This window comes from Sphaerodactylus townsendi, linkage group LG17 (assembly GCF_021028975.2).
Source record: "Sphaerodactylus townsendi isolate TG3544 linkage group LG17, MPM_Stown_v2.3, whole genome shotgun sequence".
Taxonomy (NCBI): Eukaryota; Metazoa; Chordata; class Lepidosauria; order Squamata; family Sphaerodactylidae; genus Sphaerodactylus; species Sphaerodactylus townsendi.
The window spans coordinates 21,467,214-21,488,487 of record NC_059441.1 but is presented as its reverse complement, the minus strand read 5'-3'; the positions used below and the strand labels follow the sequence as shown (position 1 = coordinate 21,488,487).

The window sequence follows — 21,274 nt, the reverse complement described above, 5'->3', positions numbered from 1 at the left end:
CATCAGTGCCTAGGGGACTACCATCCATTTGGGTGAAGGGGATGGGTTTGGCCAATGCTATACGTTCAAGCCCTAGTTGCTCTGCCACCTGAGGTTTCATAAGGCAATGGGAGCAACCCGAATCCACGAGCGCTCGTGCTAAAATATGGGTATGCTTGGACGTATTGGTCAGAGTGGCCATAATAGTTATGGGGCTCCCCCTTCACTCACCGCATCAGGTGCCGGAATCTCGTCCGCAGGGCCGGATGAGAGGCTCACCCCGTCAGGTTCGAAGTCCTCGGTCTCTCCGGGCTCATCCTCACAGGCGGCTTGCGCGGCTCCTTGGGGTCCCCGTTGTCCTGGCTTACGTGGGGTTCGTGCCGTTGACTTGCGAGGAGCGGGGGTAGGCGCCTTTTGTTTTTTAGGGCAATTGGCCACCATGTGGCCCGGGCCTCCACAATATAGGCATAATCCGAGGCGGCGGCGGTGGTCAGAGGTGGATTCGGCCGCTTGTGGTCCCGCACTCGCCTTCTTCGGCGGGGCGATGGTCGCTGCTGCCGGTTTGGCGGGGGGCTTGCTGGTTGCGGTTTTCCCCATCTTAGAACGGGTAAGTCGGGTTGCAATCAGGTTGCCGGTTGTAATCCATTCTGCAATGGTTTGTGGTTCGCGCACCATGCAGGCCCAGGTGCAAATTTCTGAATCGACCGCATCGTGGAAGTATTCACACTTCATGCGTTCGGGCCAGTCCAGGAGTTTGCTTGCGGCCAGTCGGAATTCTCGAGCAAATTCCGCAAAGGTTTTATTGCCCTGCTTGAGTGTTTTAATAGTCTTTATGGCTTTGTTCACCTCCTCAGGATCCTGAAAACGTAGTCGCAGTCCTTGGAGCAAGGCCGCTACGTTTTGAAGTTCAGGGGCCCCTTCTAATTCATGTAACTCCACAAACCATTCAGCCGCCTCCCCATCCAGCACGGATCCGATGTCTCGCACTTTCTCAGCCTCGGATCTATAGAGATCATTAAATTCGACCATATGTGCGTCTAGTTGTAAGATAAAATATGGTAATCGGGTAGCCGTCCCATCGAAACGTGCGGGGATGTGAGGGCGCGGATAGCCCCTTCCAGCCAGCGGCGCCCCCTGTGGAGCCGGGGCCGGTCCCTGTCCGGGGGCCGGTGGGGCCACTGGAGGCGGAGGCTGCACTGGTAGTAGGACTCTTCGTGGCGGCAAAGGACCCGCTGGTTGCTGAGCAGTGCGATCAGGGATGATGGGCGGGCGAGCGGCAGCGCCGGTGTTGGGTAGGGTCGCTTGAGTTGCTCCCAGATCCCTCTGGAGCAACACTTCCCTTGTCGCCAGCTCCCTTTCCCGACGGGTGAGAGCCTCCCGGTCACGTTGTAGTCTTTCGCGGTCCCTGCGTTGCATTGCCGCTTTGACTTGACTTTGATTTTCCAGTGCTTTAAGGCACTCACGTTGGCGCTGGAGTTCTAATCTGGAGTGTTCCAGGACATGATCACGGGAGGTAAGGTCTCTGAGGAATTGGTCTTTAAGAACTCCCTTCTCTCGTGACAATTCCACTTCCACGGCTCGGTGTTGTTGTTCGTGTTCCCGTTCGAAAGCCAACCGTTCATTCTCAAAGGCTTCACGCTCTTGCTCCCGTTCCAGTTCCATGGCCTCGTGTTCCCTCTCGAGGGCCTCCCGTTCCTGTTCCCAGTCGCGTTTGGTCCTCTCGAGGGCTTCGAGTTGCTCCCAGAGATCTGGCTCCGATATGGGGGGGGTGTTTCATGGCAGACAGAGTAGTAGTCCCCCCCAAATTCATGCCGACCCGAAGCAAGTTGGGCGCTGGCACTCTCAAGGGGCTGGGCAGTAGCCCCCTCGAGATCTGCTAAGTCCGGGGGTTCACGGGCGCGGGCATCCTCCGCGAAAGTGAGCCTGACTCTGGAACTTTTAGGTATTTCAACCACATCTTCCTCAGTTTCCAGGGGTGTTAGAGGACGTGAGCCCTTTGGGCGCGCACCGGTGCTCTGCCAGTGATCCTCGGGAGGTGGGTCTTCGAGGTATTGGTCCAGAAATCTTGCCAAGGATTCCTGGGTATCTCCATGGATGGTGGAAACCCCGAATTCTTCCTCCACTCTACACATCACCAGTTTGTAATCCATATGGTGGCGGGTGGTGAAGTGCCGCTCCAGGGGGGCACGATCCATCGACACCCCGCCACCAGGGTCGTAGAAATCCTGACGTACCTCCAAGCGTCCGGCCGAAACCGTGCGCCGAGCCATCAGGGGAACTACTTCCACTTGCTCTTGCAGTTGGAGGAAGGCTAAGCTCCGGCTAAGCCGGGGCTTGGAGAGAGTCACCAGGGAGACTGGTTCCGCTGGCTCCTCCAGAGAGGCCATCGTATGGAAGGAAGACAGGGAACCCTCTTTGGGGGCTACTACTGTCTTTTCGCCCTCCAGTTGCGACGAACCCTCCGGGTTCAATCCCTGCATGTTGGTAGACACCAGGGATCCACAAAACGGATGAAGGATGGTACTTGACCAGGCTTAGTCCGAAGATAGATTTAGGAGAATCCGCATAATGTAAGGAACCTCAAAAGGACTTGAAACAAAGCAACTGAGTTCAGTTCGTTTATTTCATAAACTTCGATGATCACAATACATGCGATGCGGATTCTGACCTTCCCAGACTCAACGTGTCACTTTTATGGACACAGCGGCCCCCCTCCCAGAACTCCCAAGCACAGTTCCCACAATAGAGCAAAACAAGCTTCAAACACACAAGCTAAAATCACACATGATAAACGTAGCAATGTTAAAGGCAGTAACCATCCTGGGCGCACAACCCAGAGTGAGGAATGTGCCAAGGTCAGGATGGTGGAGTAGACACACACATCAACCACCATCCTTACACTCTGAATTTCCGAAGATGATGATTGGTAAAGCAAAGGTTTAGAATTGCTCAGACATCCCAGTTTTTCTTGGGGATGGTGAAAAAATGGGAGTACACTCCCTTGAAGTGTTCCTCCTCTGGAACTGGTTCAATTGTGTGAATGGAGATCAGATGACTGAGGGTCAAGAGAAGATTGGATTTTTTCTCTCTGTTGTGACTGATGGGAGAAGGAATGAGCAGATCCCTTGGCCAATTCCTGAGTACCCATAACAAACAATTTCCCTGGTCCAACATCCACGTGTGGTCCCTTCCATTGTTGTGCAAAAGCCAGTAGTCACCACCACCACCCCACGGGAAGGGATGCAGAGTCATGCCTTGGTGTTGTTGATATTGTTGTTGGTCTTGAAGGACTTGCCTTTGGCTTGTCCTCAAAAGTCTGATCGTCCACGAAAGGAATTGTTGGTTTGCCAACCCGCCTTCCTCGAGTCCTGGTTGGGACGAAAGGAGGACCAGAAAACACGAAAATTAGCCTTAGGTGTATACTTCGGTTTGTCAAGAAGGACAGATCGGGGCATGGTTCGTTGATTGTCCTCTGTCTCGACCAAAATAGAGTCCAGTTCAGAACCAAACAGAGTGCCCCACTGGTAATCAAAATTGGCCACAACGATTTTTGAATTATTTTCGGCTTGCCAAGGTTTCAGCCAAATAATGCATCATGCTACAGCAGCCGTGGCCATGTTTCAGGATGAGGTGATAAAGGCATCCAGGGTGGCGTCCACGGGAAGAAAAACAACGACCCAGAACAAATGCGACAAGGAAGGGAAAGTGGAGGGGACACGAGGCCAGTGGTGGGATCCAAAAATTTTAATAACAGGTTTCGATGGTGGTGGGATTCAAACAGTGGCGCCGCTGCACACACGCACCTCCAGTCCCTATTGGGCAGGGAGGTTGCTTTAGTAACCCCTTCTCGGCACTCAGAAAAAATTAGTAACCACTTCTAGAGAAGTGGTGAGAACTGGTTGGATCCCACCTCTGCACGAGGCCTCACAACCCCACAGACAATGATAGGACACAAAAGGGCAAAGAATTACAAGGTAGACAGTTTAAAAGGTAGAAGAAATAGAAGCAGAGCAGAGCCTACAGAATTTGCTGCACCCTCTGACGAGGCAGGAAAGATACTGGGGAATTTAGGCGCCAACACCAGACAGGAAGTGACCAAAGTATCTTTCCTGCCTCTCGGATCGAGCGTGGGGAACACCCCAACAAGATGGACTCCTCCATCCAGGAGAAAGTTGTTCTTCTGGCTGACTCTTAAGAGATGACATTCCAAACATGTTGCACATTTTTGGGAGGAGACAAACTATGATGGTTTTAGAGATCTCCGCTTGCACACAAAGAGTCCCAAGTTCAATTTCCAGCATCTTTATCTGCAGGGTTTTATGCGGCAAGCGTGGTGAAAAGTTAATTCTCTCACCAAGACCCTTGGGAGCAGTTGCCAGCCAGAGGAACCAACACTGAGCTAGAGGAATCAATGTTCATACCGCCTGCCCTAACCCTGGGTGTCAAAGGTATACATATTTTGCTAACAGAGGCACATGGTATGGGCCTACAGTTATCCCTTCCACATTGTTGGGGTTAAGGGCATGGTGCCCCGCTGATCTAGAAATCCGTGGAAAAAAATTTGGCCCTTCCTTTGCGCCAGAGAAGAAGTCTGATTTTTTTTCTTGTTTTTTAAATTTTAACTTCAAAAAAAAGAAATTGTTTATATTTATGATATTAAAAGATAAAATAAGTTGATATTATACAATACCATACATCCAGGTTATGCATTTCTGAGTTTCTAAACTTTTTCTACATCACTTGCTGACCATCACGTGTCATCTGGACATCTGCTAAACTCCCCCAAAATGTCCAATTTAATTTCTTATGCCAACCCGCAATATCTCATAACCCCAAGCCCATGACAAAAAGGCAATAATGATTTAAAAAATAAATAAGGCACACTCGTGCAGTTTGCGGTCTTTTTAGACCTGCTGTTTGTTTTGAACATCTGCAAGGGAAGAGGAGGAGCCAGCAGCCCAAACTCTTCATGCGCCAAGAGGCGTTCCAAATCCTGTGCTGCTTGCAGAGATACCCCCACTGAAACTGAACGTTGTACAAGCACAAAGAAAACCAAGGAGGAAACAGACAGATGTTTCAGTTCAAGGCAGGGGCCAGAAGGCCCTGGGCAAACACATCTTGCTGTCTCATTGTTGAGCTGCATTTCTCAATGTCTGATCACCGCAGAGCCAAAATCAGGTCAAACGGGGAAGAGGAACTTACTTTCCGCTGCTGTTCCAAACGACTACCAGCTTTCCGCCACTAGCCTGCAAGCACAAAAACAGTCCCAGAAGCTTATCTTTTAAGCAGCAGTTTCACAGGCTGAGACATTTGCATAGGTGTGTCTGCTCCCCACAAGCAGCAGCAAGAACTATTTATATACTGCATCGAAAGGAGGCACACATTAGCAGCAAAGAATACCGTATACACAGACATGGAAGACCCTAGCTATACCTACAATTGAATAATGGTGGGTGAAGGCATTAGAGATGGCCAAGTTAACGTTATTTAAAGAACAGAACTTAACTAAGTTCACGGACAGTTTGAAGCCCTTGATAGAATCATAGAGTTGGAAGAGACCTCAAGGGCCATCGAGTCCAACCCCCTGCAAAGCAGGAACACATAATCAAAGCACTGCTGACAGATGGCCAATTGCAGAGTTTAAAAAACTCCAAAGGAGACTCCACCACACTGTGAAGTAGTGCATTCCACTGTCTGACAGGCTTGACTGTCAGGAAGTTTTTCCTCATATTTAGGTGGAATCTCTTTTCCTTCACCTTGAACCCATTATTCCTGATCCTAGTCTCTGGAGCAGCAGAAAACAAGCTTGTTCCCACACCAACATGACATTTCTTTCAATATCTAAGCATGGCTATCCTGTCACCTCTTAACCTTCTCTTCACCAAACTAAACATCTCCAGCTCCCTAATTCTCTCCTCGTAGGACATGGATTCCAAACCTTTGACCATTTTGAGAGTATATCTGGACAAAACGGGGCGGGGGGGGGGATAAGTAATAGTGGTTTGGAAGGTTAAGAACTATAGTAACAAGATTCAATAGAGAAAAGTGAGATTGTTTTGATCAATGACGATGTTAAAGATTTAAATGCATTTTGATGTTTAATGGTCAAGGGTTAAAAGTTTTAGGGTTTAAGAGTTAATATCCATTGCAGAAGAAACTGGAAGTCTCTGCGAAATAAGTGCTTTATAATTGGGTCAACTTTTGAATTTCAATTTTTAAAGTATAAAATTAAAAAAAGGAAGCAGGAGAAAAAGGAAGCAGGCACCCACAACTCATTATTTGTGAACAGGCAGGTAAGGCTTATTTCCAGGAAGGAATGGCAAAAGCCGAGCATCAAGGAAGAGAACACCAATTCATTTGTGAACAGGCAAGGATGACTCAGGGAAAGGTGCAGGGCTCACTAGGATCCCCCTCAAGAGCCAGTGATCCCAAGCAGGAAACAGTACACCCCTGCAGCCAGCTTTCCATAATGAGAAGCCAAGTGGTTACCAATCACAGCATCTGGAAGAGAAGAAAGAAACTCCCCCCCCCCCCCCCCCCCCCCCAGCAATACAGCAAAACAAAGCTAGGGGCTTTCCCCACTGCTTTTTATCAATCCGTGCATGCCAACAAAAGACACAGTTCAGCGACAGAGTATCCCAGGTTCAATTCCAGATGTCTCCAGCTAAAAGGACCAGGCAGTAGAAGACGTGAAAGCAGTGGCGGGATTCAAATAATGTAACAACTGGTTGTTTACAAGCACCATTTTAACAACCAGTTCTGCCAAAGTGATGTGAACCAGTTGAATCCCGCCTCTGCGTAAAAGGTCTCCTCTTGAGAATTGGGAGAGCGGCTGCCAGCCTGAGCGGACAATATTGACCTTTATGAACCAAAGTTCTGATTCATTCATGAAATTAAATTAGAAGGCAGCTCCGTGTGCTTATACATATAAGCCACCTGTGATAACATGTTAACTACAAATGCACACATTTGTGAACAGCAGACAATATGAAGAGAGACCACTTACAGCTTTCACACAAGTTAACTTGCAGGCACTTCATGGGTGCACCCAATGTCAGAAAACAGCTATTAGCCTCAAAATAGTTTCGCTCTTTTGCGTCAGAGGAACCTGGCCACAAAAGCATACTGAGAACCCATTCAGTTCTTGAGGCCAGATAAGCCAAGAGTCTGTGTGTTTGTTTTCCAATAATGAATCCTTGACAACTAGGTTCTTCGCACTGCTCTACAGCGCAGATGCAGATCCGCTGGCTCGATCCAGGCTCTCCATTTTACTTAGCAACTGCCAGATCCGCTTTCACCCAGGGCTTTAATTATGCATCCTTCTCCAAGCCGCCATGCACTTTGGAGGGGTTGTTTTTGTTTTGTAACCAAAAAATAAATTCCAGCGGAAAGCTAACCCATTTGGCAGGTTTTGACAAAACCTGACACTTGGGGAAAGGAGTTAGATAAGAGTCACCAAATTATCTGCAGCAGTAACCACAATATATATTTTTAAAATATATATACGGGTGTATACCACTGCTGGTATTTGCATGGCATTTCTGCATGCTCAAAGCCCTTCGCATCATTTCTGGAATGAGAACGCATACTAGCACGCCGTTCCAGAATTAAATGAACACACTCTTTGCAGAACTAAACTTCTGGTGGCTCAAAAGCGTAATCAAGAACTTCTAGGCATGTACCCCATATTATGGGCCATATGCACAATTATTATGTGAGCAGACTTCTGTATAAACTTTATTAACTATAGTTGTAGACCAGCAGAAAACACTTAAATACAAGCACAGTAATAAGGTAAAAGTAGTTGAGCAATTTCACAGGACAGCAGTGTGGTGTAGTGGTTAAGAACAGTGGATTCTAATCTGGAGAATGCAGGAGAGAATGGCAGGGTATAAATTCAAATGCTGCTGCTTCTTCTAGCAATGCAACAAAACTTAGACACTGCATATGAAATGGTGGCGCATTTACCTTCTAGTAAAACTTAACAAGTAAGTTACCACCCCGATTTTCACCCATTTGTGACATAACAGCAGCAACAAAGAGTGACGGGAAGATCCCTCCACCTCAAATTAGTCAAAGCTTGATCACCTGGATGAAATTCTGGCTCGCCACAGGTGACTGCAGACTTGGCTATTCACATAGATTGATTAGGAACTACTGATCTACACAGCATCCCCATATTGATGGTCATCATGTTACAAATTTAAACTCGTATCATATTTTAATTCACTGAACATCAAGATCCGTTTTATGGTTATTTTGTTTGTTATTTGGTTGATGTTTTTTCTACAATTTTCCATTTCCATGTATGGTTTGATGTGAATAAAAATTAATTTTTTAAAAGTCATCACGCATGACGGAGGACCCACCCACAAGCCAGCCAGTCTTCAAAACCAGGTGCTCAGCCTGTCTGACCATAAATTAACACGACACCGGCAAACTCGCTTACCTCGCAGAGTTTTATTATGTCTGAACAAGCTTTCTGGAAGAGGAGCAGCGGCACCAGTGCATGGGCAGGGACAGCCATTGGAGCTGCAATTAACACACAGCCAACTGGAACGGGAAAAAGCTTACAGACGCAGGGCACAGGATGTGAGCAAAATCATGCAGACACAAGCAAAATGTAGAGCTGGAGGAACTGAGAAACACAGTCTGTGCAAAGAACACACCCTGGGTTTTATTACTGCTAAGAAAGGGCAAAGTGGTCCTCCAAATAGCCAGCCCTGATTTTGACTACTGTGAGTCAATCAGGGAAATGGTGCTGAGGAAGCCAATGTGCATTTTCATCTATGGGAAGGCCATTCAACCAAAAAGGGAAGGTTTTAGCCTCCGGGCCCTGTTGGCTGGCACTCCACAACAACAGATTGCCCCTGGGAGGGACAGAATGCTGGATTGTCACTCAGTGGTAGACCCCAGGGGGGCACACAGAAGGTCCTAGGTTCAAATTCCAGTGATACACTCTATCTCAGAAAAAGATGTTAGTACAGTCAGTTGAGATGCAGCAGCTGAGAAAGTTGTATGCTTCCGCACTGCAATATAGTCCCGAACGAATATAATTCATTTTTACAGGCTACCTTTGACAAAAGCATTATTTTGTGCATTACTGAATATGGGACTTTGACACATTGAACGATTATCATCAATATTTGCCGGGCAAGGGGGCAGGGCTAAGTAGGCACTAGGACGCAGGCAGAGCATTCTACAACAAGAAGGTCTGGCATGCTGAATCCTGTGGCAGAGGAATATACAACCCTACTAATATCTTCTTCTGAGACAGACTATAGTCAGTGCTACAAAAGGCCCCCACTAAACCTTGGAGAGCCGCTGCCAATCTGAGAAGGGTCAGATTCAGGACATGGCATTTTCCTGGGACTGGATCGACCCCAGATCTGATGCAGCTGGGCTCTGCTTCCGTCCTTACAATTCAAAAAGCCGAGAGTGAATTTCAACAGGTTTGGTCCTTGGACCAGGATGAAACAGCCTCTCAACATTCTAAGCGGATTCCACTTTGGCAGGCTGGAGTAAACATTAACCCAGGTAAGTACGGTTGCTAAGCGCTTGTCCTCAAAACCTTGTCAAAGGGCACCAGCGAGGGGGAAGGGGCAAATTAGTCACACGGAGGCTTCCAACATCAGAAGGAAAGCATTTTTGGGGAACAAAAAGACAGCCTGGATCCACTTCTGGGGAAACTTGCTAGCCAAGATTCCTACAGCTGGCAAAGAGAAAGAAGCGGACAGTCTTAAGGACAGACAGATTTCAGGATGCAGTTAAGCTCTTTCGCTGGCTGGCATGTGAAACAGGGGGCTGGAATAATGCATCTCTGGTCTGTTCCATCAGGGACGTTCTTATGTTTAGTATTACCTACCCAAGTCAACAGATGCCACTGGTCCACAAAGGTGCTGGCAAAAAAAGTATGAAGTACGCATCTTGGGTGCAGAGTCCAGCTTCCTTCGAAAATTTCAGCTTTCAATACAACTGAGCAAGCTTCTAGCTCTCAAGGAGGCATATGCTTATGTAACTTACTTATCCTTGGCCACATCAATCTCCATTGGAGACCTATGTAATATATGACAGCACCCTGTGGCTTGACAAACAAATATGAAATTACTTGAACAAATGAACAAACCTTTAATTTAAACACAACTTTCTATCATTTAAGGATAAATGACGGCCCCAGGATCAACTGGGCCGTAATTGCGAGAGGGGGCAGCGCACATGGTGAGCTCAAGAGCAGCGAGCATGCGTGCCCTGGGCCGGCAGTGTGGCTGAGCCACACCCGGCAGGATCGTGTGATGCACATGAATGTTAGGGGTGGAGCACGCTCCCTATATATGAGGCAGCACACGGTTGCTCTGGCCTTCTTCGACGCCTGGAGCAAACTGAAAGTGTGCTGGTTTGCTAGGCGGGGAACTAGGCTAAGAAGGGGTTGAGGTTTCGGAGTTGGTTGTGGCTGCGACTTAGGGGTTTGGGTTTATCCCTCCCCCCTCCCCCCTCCCTCCCCCTTCGGTTTTTGGTTTAGAAGAGGTGTTGGCCGTTGCGAAGGCATCCGCCCCCCTCCCACTTTAATTTATACGGCGGGAGCAGTTTGCTCAACTATGGCAGCGAGGAATGCAATGGGGGGCGCTTGGCAAACCAGGTTGCATGTGAGTTAGCCTCGGTGGGAATAGAGAGAGAAGCCTTGGCCACGTGGCCTGGGGGGAGGTCCCGGTCCTGGCTTGGGTGGCAGTTTTCAGGGCGCGGAGTTCTGCCAGCCCTGGACCCCTCCTCTGCTGTTTATGGGGAGGTAGCTTCAGATATGGAGAGCCGGGAACACAGAGAGAGGTCCCCCGCTGTGGCTTCCTCTTCCCCCTCGCCAGCTTTGGTGCCACTGCCCCCTAGCTTTACGACCCCGCCGTTGGCGGCGACATGGCGGTACTGTGGTACACCTGCAGACACGGTGCAGTCCTCAATTAGCTTGGACCCGGCCTCTGCAGGCCAACCTGCTCTGTTGAGTGGCCTTTTCCCCTATTTTATACCCTGGACCAGGGCTTCAGGTGGAGATACGGCAACGCCCAGGGTTTCAGAGGTCCCGTCCTCAGAACCCATGCCTCATGGCCTTCCTAGTCCTGTATTGGTAACGACGTGGCTTGGCCAGACTGAGGTTGCTGCCAGCCTTCCTGGGGCAATACCCCATGTGGGAATGCCAGCTCCCGGGTGGGCGATTAAGGCGTTGGCCCCATCAGCGGAGATATCTTGTCGGCCAATGGAGTGGGACCTTGGCAGACGCCGTTCGCCCAGTCGGGTTGGCGTGAGTTACCAGTTTCCCAGTTCGTCTCCTCCCGGAGAGTCTTTTGGTCAACGATCTGTGCATGTGTTAGGCACTCCTGGTCCGGGTTGGGGTTCCTGCTCAAAAAGGGACAGGCCCCTTTTGGTCAGAGTACCACCTAGAGGGTTGCGCAGGTTGTTAGCTGGGTCTTGTGCCCCGTCCTGCCAGGGGTTCCTGAAGTCATAATGGGATAGTAGTTTCTTAAACAGCTGGAAGTTGGGCCATGCAAGTAACTCAGGTCTGTATGGAGAAGCCACTTGGGTTATCTGTCTTTTGCAGTTTGGACTGGGCGTGGCTATGAGTCTGTATGCCGTTTTCTCCACATGGGTTTGCGTGGCGGGGGGTACCCCCCATCTGCAGCATTTTCTGACCTGGGGGTACACTGTCCCGCTCGCCGCCCCCCTTCCTTCATTATTTTATGGGGCATCGCAGGCTGCGCCGCCAGCCATGCAGCAGTGCTCCACGACGCAGGCTTCACGGCTTCTCTGCCGACATAAGGGGTGCAGCCCTCGACCCTAATGTACAGGCGGGTCAAGTTCCCCGGGTGGATCTTGGCCAAGAGGTGTGGGGCAGGTCCCAATACGGGTACTGATTGGAAGTAGAAGCAGCCTTGGTTGTAGCTGGATCAGCCGTGTTCCTTGTTTTTGGTAATGGCTGGGTTCAGCTCTTCTTCGGCAGCGTGACTCCTTCCCCTCCTTCGAACTTTACGATTACACCAGTTCGCCCCCCCCCTTTTTTTCCAACTTTCTCGGAGGTGGGGTTGTTGGTGGCTACCCCCTCCTTGTAGAATCGGACAGGAGTTCTCAATTGGACTCTTGTATCCTTTGGTGGACAGTCGTTTGGCTGGTGCGTCCGATTAGCACACAAACTATTGGTCACTTGGCACGGCCGCGGAAAGGCCGTGAAGCAGGAGTTTGGACATTTGACTGCGTGCCTTGCGGCAGGTGCACTTGGACTGGTTGGAAGGCTAGCGAAGCTGTAGCGGGAGCTGAATGCTCAGCTCGGTGGCGGTTTGGGCAGAGGAGCGCATCTTTAGGGGGAGGCCGAGCTTGCACACCAGTCCTCCCTGTGGTTGGGGGCCTCCATAAGAGGCTTGGGGTGGGGCGGGCTCATGGCGCATCCCACGGAGGCCTCTGCAATTCGAGCCTGACACCCCAGCAGGAAGGGGGCCACAGTGGGCAGGCGCCCAGGTGGCCCAGTACCTCCTTCCTCCCCAATATGGATTGGTTTGTGGTGCTGGGGTCAGCCAGGGGTGCTGACCCGGCCACAATATGGATGCACTCCTCTTGCTTGCCCAGCTTCTTCCTCAATAAAGGGCTGCGGCCCAATTTAATTCCAAGACGTGTCCTGTGGTTATTCACCAGACAGAACCTCTACACATCTGGGCGCAATTAATAGTGAATATATATATATGTATGTATATATAGCACAACTCAATTGTACAAAATCATCCGTGCTTTTTAAGAAAAAACCTTTACTAACAGTGCCCAACATGGGGCTCTTGCAATTAGTAATAAGCAAGCTTATCAACTGCACATGCTTAGTGAGCTCTTATCCCCTGGGTCCTAAGATCCCAACAAAGCACAAATACTAAAATGGCATGGGTTACACTTGAAAATACGTAGGTGTTGCCTGGTAAATCTCAGGAGTCAGAGGAGTTGCCAAATAAGATTTCCATTCATTCAGGTGAAACCTCAAAGCCTTCCATAGCTCCTTGCCCTTCCCCATAGCTAACAAAGACAATAAATAACAATTGCAAAACATATTCATATCAGATGATCTAATTCGGCTAACTGATCTTTAAATTGCATTACAGCTCCAAGTCACGGAGTTCAGCTGGTCTTAATGCAGGTTTTGAACTGCGTGAACCCCAAACCCCAATGCCTACCCCAACATCTATCACATGCATTTTCAAAACAATATTGAACAAAAATGTTGAAAGACACGTCCCAGAAAGAAACTGAGGAAAGGTTAAATTGTTTATTATTCATGTGTTAATTTATACCCCACTTTTCTCCCCAGTAGAGACCAAAGTGACTGACATAATTTGCCTCTCCTTCATTTTATCTTCAGGACTGCCCTGCAAGGTAGGCTAGACCAGGCCAAGGTCACCCTGCAGGATTCTGTGGTAAAATAGGGATTTGAGTCTGGGCCTCCCAGATGCTAGTCTGACACTCTAACTCAGGGGTCTTCAAACTATGGCCCTCCAGATGTTCATGGACTACAATTCCCATCAGCCCCTGCCAGCATGGCCAAGTGGTAGGGCTCATGGGAATTGTAGTCTATGAACATCTGGAGGGCCATAGTTTGAAGACCCCTGCTCTAACTACATGGCAGGTTGGATCAGGGTGGGTGCCAGGTGTAAAAATTCACTTTTGAACAACCCTGATCTTTTACCATTCAGCTGAAAGGAAGACTAGGGTTTTTTGCTCACCCATATCCACAAGAGAGGGGGCACCTTAAATCAGTGTACAAGTTACAGGTATATAAAATAACAGATTATTCTAAGAATAATCTTTTTGAGGGGGACTTTGTTGCAACCTCCTTTTATGTAAATACAGTACTTAGGTGGAAACTCGGCAAAAAGAACATGGTTTGGCTGTTGTGAGTTTTCTGGGCTGCGTGGCCGTGATCTGGTAGTCTTGGGGAGAATGGCCATGGGGCCATGCAAAACTCCCAACAGCCAGTTGATTAAAGTCGTGAAAGCTTTCGACAATACCTATAATGTGGCACCTCAATATGATTCTTGTCCTTATTACCATTTTTTCCAGCAACAGGAAGTGATCCTTTAATGTTGCTCTCTACACGAAAGGTGCTCTGAGGTTCCTAACAGCAAGTTCTGTCCTCCAGGTAGCAAAGGTACGGCATCACCTTCCCTTGACAAATACGCTTGTCCTGGAACACAGCCAGGGCCATTCTTATCACTAACTAAAGGAACACTCTTGTGATCTTTACAGCCTCTTAAAGCAACATAAAGGTTAACCGAAGGGGAGAAACCAGGCTAAAGAAAAAGGCATTAACTTTATTAACATTGTCTACTCAAAAAGGTGGAGGCTGAAGTTCAGAGAGGCTGTTGAGAAGACTTTATTGCTGCAGCTAGGTGCATAAAGTTCTGATTAAAAAATTCAAAAGTGTCCACCGGAGAAAACAGGAGCTGAGTGGTTAGCCTGGTACTGACAGGTCTCCAGGAGGGTGGGATCCTCTAAAATTATGACATCAACTAAAGGAAAAACTGGGGTAAATTTCTTTAAAAGTGGTGACAGCCATCTCCATTGTTTCCTTCTCTCATATAACCTCTTCTTATTAGGCACCAGGGAACAGACACAGGTATGTCCAGGCAGGAACGTTAGTCAAATTCTGACTGTGGAAAATGCCGCCAAGTCACAGTCAACCAATCTAATAATTTCTATAAACTTAGGTCTGGTTTAAACATGACTCCAGGTGTGTTAAAAAAATAAATTTACCTGCATGAGGTTCCACCTGTGTAAACCAGATTGTTCCCAGCAAACCTTACAATTCACGCACTCCTGACTCACCAACTACACCTGATCCTCCGCAGATAGAACCTCACACAGATACTTTCTAAAACACACACAAACACAGCCCCAAATACAGGGACACATAAACACAGACAGTTGCTTTACATGGTCACAGGGCTGAACCCAAACTCCATTAAGCACCATGTTGGGCTTAAACAAAGACCCCAAAGCAGGAGAAAATAGCCAAGACACCTTTCAGTTACTCAAAATGCCACAGATTCCTCAAGGTTTGATTAGGGCAGAAATACTGCCTGCTAAAGGACTCTTTTTTTTTCCCAACACCCCTAGACCAGAGAGCAACCGGAAGAGGTGTTTAAGAGTCGGGACAGCTGTTGCCATCTGGTTTGGAAAAGCCCAAAAGAACAAGCCATTGCCAGGATCCAGGGGCATGACAAATGTTTTGGGGCTGTGGAGACAATCAGGAAGCAGGGGAGAGAGACGTGGGGACAGCTACCAGGTTCAAGTCCCTTCAGTTTCAGCCTGCGCTGCACAAGGAAGGAATCACGCCATGGGCCGTCATCCTCAGACACAATAAAGTCTGGCTGCGAACAGAGCATGGGAGCTTGTTGTGTTGAGTGTCGACAGGCAGCCAATAACTGGAACTCGCACGCACTTTGGGGGCTGTGAGAAAGGGTAGCGGGGCTGCCACAACATGGCTGCCACAGGGGTGGGCCAATCACAGCGTGTCGGCGGGTCCCATGCCCAACAAACTACCTGCAAAGAAGGCAGCTTTGATAGGCGGAAATGTTCTTACCTAAAGCCTAAACTTTGACAGGGAGCACAAGGGGCATATGACTATGGCGAAGGCATTCAAAAAACTGGGTACCACCACCAAGAAAACCCTATTTCTTGCAGGCCCTACCTTACAACATCACCTCAGAAACCAATTTAAAAGCCTCAGACCCCATTCAGGCCACACGTTGCTTTTTAAGTCAATTACATTTGGTAACTGACATATCACTACATCTTCTATTTGGTAATTGACATCTTGCACCATCACCTTAAATACCAACAAGATTTGGAGAGTATAGCTTTTAAGAGTCCAAGCTCCCAATGACTTATGACAATATTGCTCCAGCTTAAGGTGATATATCTAGTAAGGGTGAGATATCAATTATTGGTTGATTATGCCAACTACTGATTTTTTTAAAGGTTGGGAAAATTCTCACTTGGTAGAGGAAACCGGAGAAAAAGAAGAAGAGTTTGGATTTATATCCCACCTTTCTCTCCTGTAAGAAGACTCAGTGGCTTACAAGCTCCTTTCCCTTCCTCTCCCCACAACAGACCCCTTGTGAGGCAGGTGGGGCTGAGAGAGTTCTGAGAGATTCTGATTTTATAGCCTTTAGGATCCCCTGCGTGTGTATTATTCATTGTTTTGTTGTTGTTATTTATAATATGTATACTTTCTTGTTGACTAAGAGTTATGGTTCTGTTATATAAATGTTTTAATTATTTTCATTAAAAATAGAAGATTTAAGTTCGCACTAGAGCCAGACAGGTTCTTTTCCCTTCTGTAAAATTAGATACTGTCTCTGGCTCATTCTATATATTTTTTATTTGTCCAAGGTCACCCAACAGGAATGTAGGAGTGCAGAAACACATCTGGTTCACCAGATAAGCCTCTGTCACTCAGGTGGAGGAGTGGGGAATCAAACCCAATTCTCCAGATTAGAATCCACCTGCTCTTAACCACAACATCATGCTGTAAGCAACCAAAGTGGGGCTGATGTGCTCAGCACTTGCAAAAACGGAACATATCCTTTGTCCAAACTGTATTTGAAGGTGTTTTGTCTGTGATCTTTCCCAAAACCAGAATTAGGAACACTTATTTATTGTTGAAATATTTATATCCCACTTCTCTAGGCTCGGTGGCTTACAGATCATAATGAAAACATTATAAATTAAAACCAAATAAAAATTAAAAAAACACAAACAAGTCCCACACACACACTACCCCTGATAAACTCTAGCAATCAAACAAGTCTTGTAGCATCTCCTGACAGTTTCCAATGAGAAATCTCCCACCACCTTTGAAGGGAGTCTGTTTCACATAGAGGAAGCCACTGTGGAAAACCACCAGTTCTGGCCTGCTCTTCCTCAATTCAGAGGCAAAAGATGTATGGAAATCTCAGTGTATATATAGCAACAGGACAGGTAGTTGAAGTTGAAGTAGTTTTCAGGACAGAGAGTTAAGTACTGACACACCTCCATTTGCTGCCTTTTGAAAAAAATGGACTACCAGCAAAATTAGTTGCTGACGTAAGCAATAAAGCAATAACGCATGTAAGCAATAACGCAAACAAACCAGACTATACAAAACTAAAATTAACAGGAACAGACCAGTTTCCATTACAAGGAAAAGCTGTAAATAGAAACAATACGTTTATTGTGGACTTTTGGAAGGTATGAATACCTCTAAATCCCAGCACTCAAGACCTTCAACAAGGAGAAGCGAAGAACAGTTTATAATCCACATGACTTAAGCCAAACGTATTTTTTAAATTCATGATTAGAGAGAGGGTGGGATTGCAAGCAGTCAACACAAACTTATTATTGTTCATGCCATATTGTAAGAAACTGGTTTAGCAAGTCAAGATTTGGGCATGTCAACAGTTATACGATACAATGAAATTAATACGGTATTTGCAGACAACGCAAAAGCTGGTGCACATCTTAGAAGACTCCTAAGTGGGAGGGACCGGAGAGATATTGCCAAGGTCACCCAAATCCCTTTCTGCCAGTCCCAGCTCTCTGGTAGAATCCTTTAGGGATAACAGATCAGATTAATACACTTTGACAGTTCCAGTGCAAAGAAATGTCCAAAGAATTCTACAGACTCCCTTTCATTCAACTCCAGAGAGACCCAACAGATTCAACTACAGAGGCGAAGAGATTAACTTAAACACAAGAGGGCCCCAGTACCCCTGGTTATTAATAGGATTCTGGTTAGCAGCCAAGGGTAGGTAAGACCTTTGCCAGAAAGCCACTCCCAGCCAAAACAGGTGAAGCAATGCTTTGGGCAGGAAGTAAAATAGCTTTTTACATTAGGCAGTTCAAATTGCCTTCCTCTGCATAGCAACCCTACCCTTCCTTGGTGGTCTTTCATCCAAGCATGGATCATGGCTGACCCCTGCCTAGAAGTTTTTGTGGAGCTCACTTGACCAGAGAGTTCAAAAAAGACAGAAATAACTTCTTATGCCAACTTGCATCAGCACGGTTACAAGCAGATGAAACATGTGCCATTCGCACAGCACCCCGTCCAGCAGAAAACACAACTGTCTACCTTACTCAGCCATTTACATGATCATCCAAACTGTCCCAGACCCCCAAGTCCTGCCGAAACAAATGGGGTCCTACCAATTCAGCCTGTTTGCAAAGTTAATGCAAGTTTGGCTTTTTTTTAAAATGTCATTAGCGTCCTGCTTTTAATTTAAATTCCAAACAAATGTAAATCAGAGATACGCTTGTGGTAAACCAACAAAGAAAAGAAGAAGAAAAGATTTCCAACAACCCCCAAGAAAGAATAGAAGGAAACGGCACCACATCAGCTATGCGCTCTCAGTTATGCTCCGGATGACTGATCATATGCTTTGCTGTAAACAAAAACAGCAACACTATTGAAAAGCAAATTCCAGTATTCTGTTGAGAGGCTCTGTCACAATATTGGCACTCATGTTCTCCGTGTGGGGAAAAGGGGGGGGGCGCTTTCTGCTAGAAAGCTTTGCCCCATGAAACCTTATACTATTTAGAGAAAGGGTTTTTTTAAGCTTCTCTGCTCCAAAATAGCTGTTTAACAATTAAAAGGACTTTAGCAGCGTTCAGCTAAGGAAATAAATGAGAATGTCAACCAGAACCCCAGGCAGAAATGGCAGAAATGTTCACAAAGCGTGCCAGGGCGGGGGGTATTTTTTAAAAAAAACTTTTCTGGCTGTACATTGCTCAAGTTATGGGGGAGATGGTAGAAGGGTCCCCATTCCCCACCCACAACAAAGTGTTGAATTTAAAAAAGCTTCCCCCCTTATAATTCAACCACCACTTGTGCTGCTGAAAACAATGTTGAATGTTAAATTAAACCCTTAAGGTCCAGATGTTATAAAACAGGGCGGTTTGGAGGAGGGAGGCCAGCCATTGGGGAGGGGGAAGCAAAGAAGGGTGACAGGGATTCTATAGGATGTGCCCCAGAAAAAGTAGAGAGGGGGTCTTTAGGTATCCTGGAAGAGAATCCCCTTCTTTTAAGACTCCGCCACTCCACAGAATCCAGTGCGCTCCCTCCATGCGGTGGCAATTCTGCAGACATATATCTGAATGCTCCCCCCTTCTGAAAAAGGAAACCTACCCCCCCCCCTCCCTCAGAAGAGGCCTGCCCCCAGAACCAGCACGCTCTTCAGACCCAGGAGTCCAAACACAAACCACAGGGCAGGGACCCGATCTCAAGACTCATGGAGCTCCCCAACATACAGCTGCGCAAGAAAAAAAAGGGGTTTTAAAACCAGCTCCCTTTGGAGGGGGGGTTCCAGGATCTGGGAAGAGCCGAGCAAAGGAAAGGAAGCCCCCAGTGTTAAGGCGGGACACTGAGGGTGCTTCAAGACCCTTCCCCACAACTTTGGAGTAGAAGGGGCACTGGACAACCAACCCTCTGGCTCACTTGCTGGGGACTCCAGCTCCCCTAGACAAGAGATGGGGCTCCTCAGACATGGGAGGGGCAGACCTCTTGCCCCCCCCCCCCCGTGCTGTAGCCAGGATTCTTTCCAAGCAAGGGGTCTCCTCCTCCTCTTTCTCTCCCCACACCCCTGCAACGGCAGTCCTCCAGGGACCGTCTATAAAGTGTCACTCTTCCTAAAGACTGCATTTCTTAAAAGACTGCATTTCGCACCCCCCTCCCCAAAAAAAGCTTTAAACAAGGGGCTCCTGGCTGACATCTTATGGACTGCATTTTGCACACACACTGTCCAAAAAAAAAAAAAACACCTTTAAGCATATGGGGTTCCTGGCTAACAGCTTAAAGGCTGCATTTAGTCCCCCCCCCCCCCAAAAAAAGACGCTTTAAACAAGGGGTTCCTGGCTCTCTTCATAAAAGATTGTTTTGCACTTCCCAGAAAAAAGACACCCTTAAACCCCCCCCCTTAAACAAGGTGGGTTCCCTGGTTCTACATCTCCCCTTGCGTGTACAGGTCTCCCCTCCCCCCCCTAATACTGCAAAAAGGAAAAGAAAACTCATGCACACAATGGGAGAAGAAAAGTTGGAGTAGGGAGGAGGGAATCCCCTCTGGGAAAGTGCATGCGTCAGCCCAGGCTGACTCAAGAGTAAGCTCGCCAACCACCGCGTCCCAGATCTGCCCCCCCCCCACGAGCGACAGCCGCCAAAAGCACTCATCTGACTTTACTCGCGAGTAGCCCGCGATCCCCTTCCACGCCCCTCCCCTCCCCGCTCTCCAAAGAATCCAAACTAGGGGAAGCTCCCACCGTGTCTTTGGAAAGCCTGGGCGCCGACGGGACGGATTGCAGCGTCGGCGGAGGTCTCCTCGGGAGTAAGATCCTGCTCATCCACCCACCCTGCAAACTTTGCAAAAGTTTCCCTACCTCCCGGGGGAGCGATGGCCGGGACCGCTGCGCGCTTGGCGAGGCTGCGCCTGGCTCGGGCCGGGTTCGGTGCGCTCTGCGCGGCTCTGCTCCCTCCCCAAGCCCGAAAGCAGGCGGGCCGACGGGCTCCCCTTCGGCAGAGAGCGCCTGCGTGGAGCAGCCCCGTAGCGAGGGAACTAGGCGGCCAGGAAAGCCCAAGAAAGCCAGCCCCAGAACTCCCCTTTCCACGCCTAGGCGCCTTAAGGGCATCCATCACCACCCCCTGCTGGCCTAAACGCAGAATTGCCAGCTCCAGGCGGAGAAATACCTGGAAGGGGGGGGGGGGTGAGGGGACCCCAGCAGGGTGCAAGGCCAGAGAGACCCTCTCCACAGCAGCCCTTTTCTCTAGGGGAACTGGTGAGATAAATGTAAGATACTAGACTTATGCAGGAAAAATGAAATGCACAGATATAGGACGGGTGATACCTGGCTTGACAACACTGCATGCCAAAGGGATCTGGAGTCTTATTAGACCACAAACTGAAAATGAGTCAGCAGTGTGCTGTGGCGGCAAAGAAAGCCAGTGCGATTCTGGGCTGTATCAATAGGAGTATGGTGTCTAGATCAAGGGATGTGATTGTACCTTTCTATTCTGCATTGGTTAGACCTCACCTGGAATATTGTGTACAGTTCTGGGCACGGTAATTAAGAAGGATATTGACAAGCTGGAACGGGTAAAGGGGAGGCCAGCCAAAATGGTCAAAGGTCTGTAATTACGAGAGCTAGGGAGCTGGGGATGTTTAGTTTCGTGAAGAGAAGGTTAAGAGGTGACAGGATAGCCATGTTAAGTTATCGGAAGGGATGTCATGTTGGTGAGGGAGCAAGCTTGTTT

The 21,274-nt window shown here is 48.1% G+C and overlaps 1 protein-coding gene across 2 annotated transcripts in view; it reads right to left on the bottom strand.

Moving 5' to 3' along the window:
• The window catches only part of LOC125424441 (A-kinase anchor protein 13-like), a 105,191-nt gene extending 84,671 nt beyond the window's left edge, over positions 1-20,520 (bottom strand). Inside the window, exons 1-2 of one of the 2 annotated variants that reach the window (XM_048481674.1) lie at positions 20,404-20,474; positions 5,182-5,225 (exon numbers count right to left, since the gene is read on the bottom strand). The gene's annotated coding sequence lies outside the window, so the exon portion shown is untranslated. Of the gene's footprint in view, positions 1-5,181; positions 5,226-20,403 lie in introns of both variants that reach the window. The other variant, XM_048481673.1, reaches the window with a different exon arrangement.
• Between the last annotated feature and the right edge of the window lie 754 nt (positions 20,521-21,274).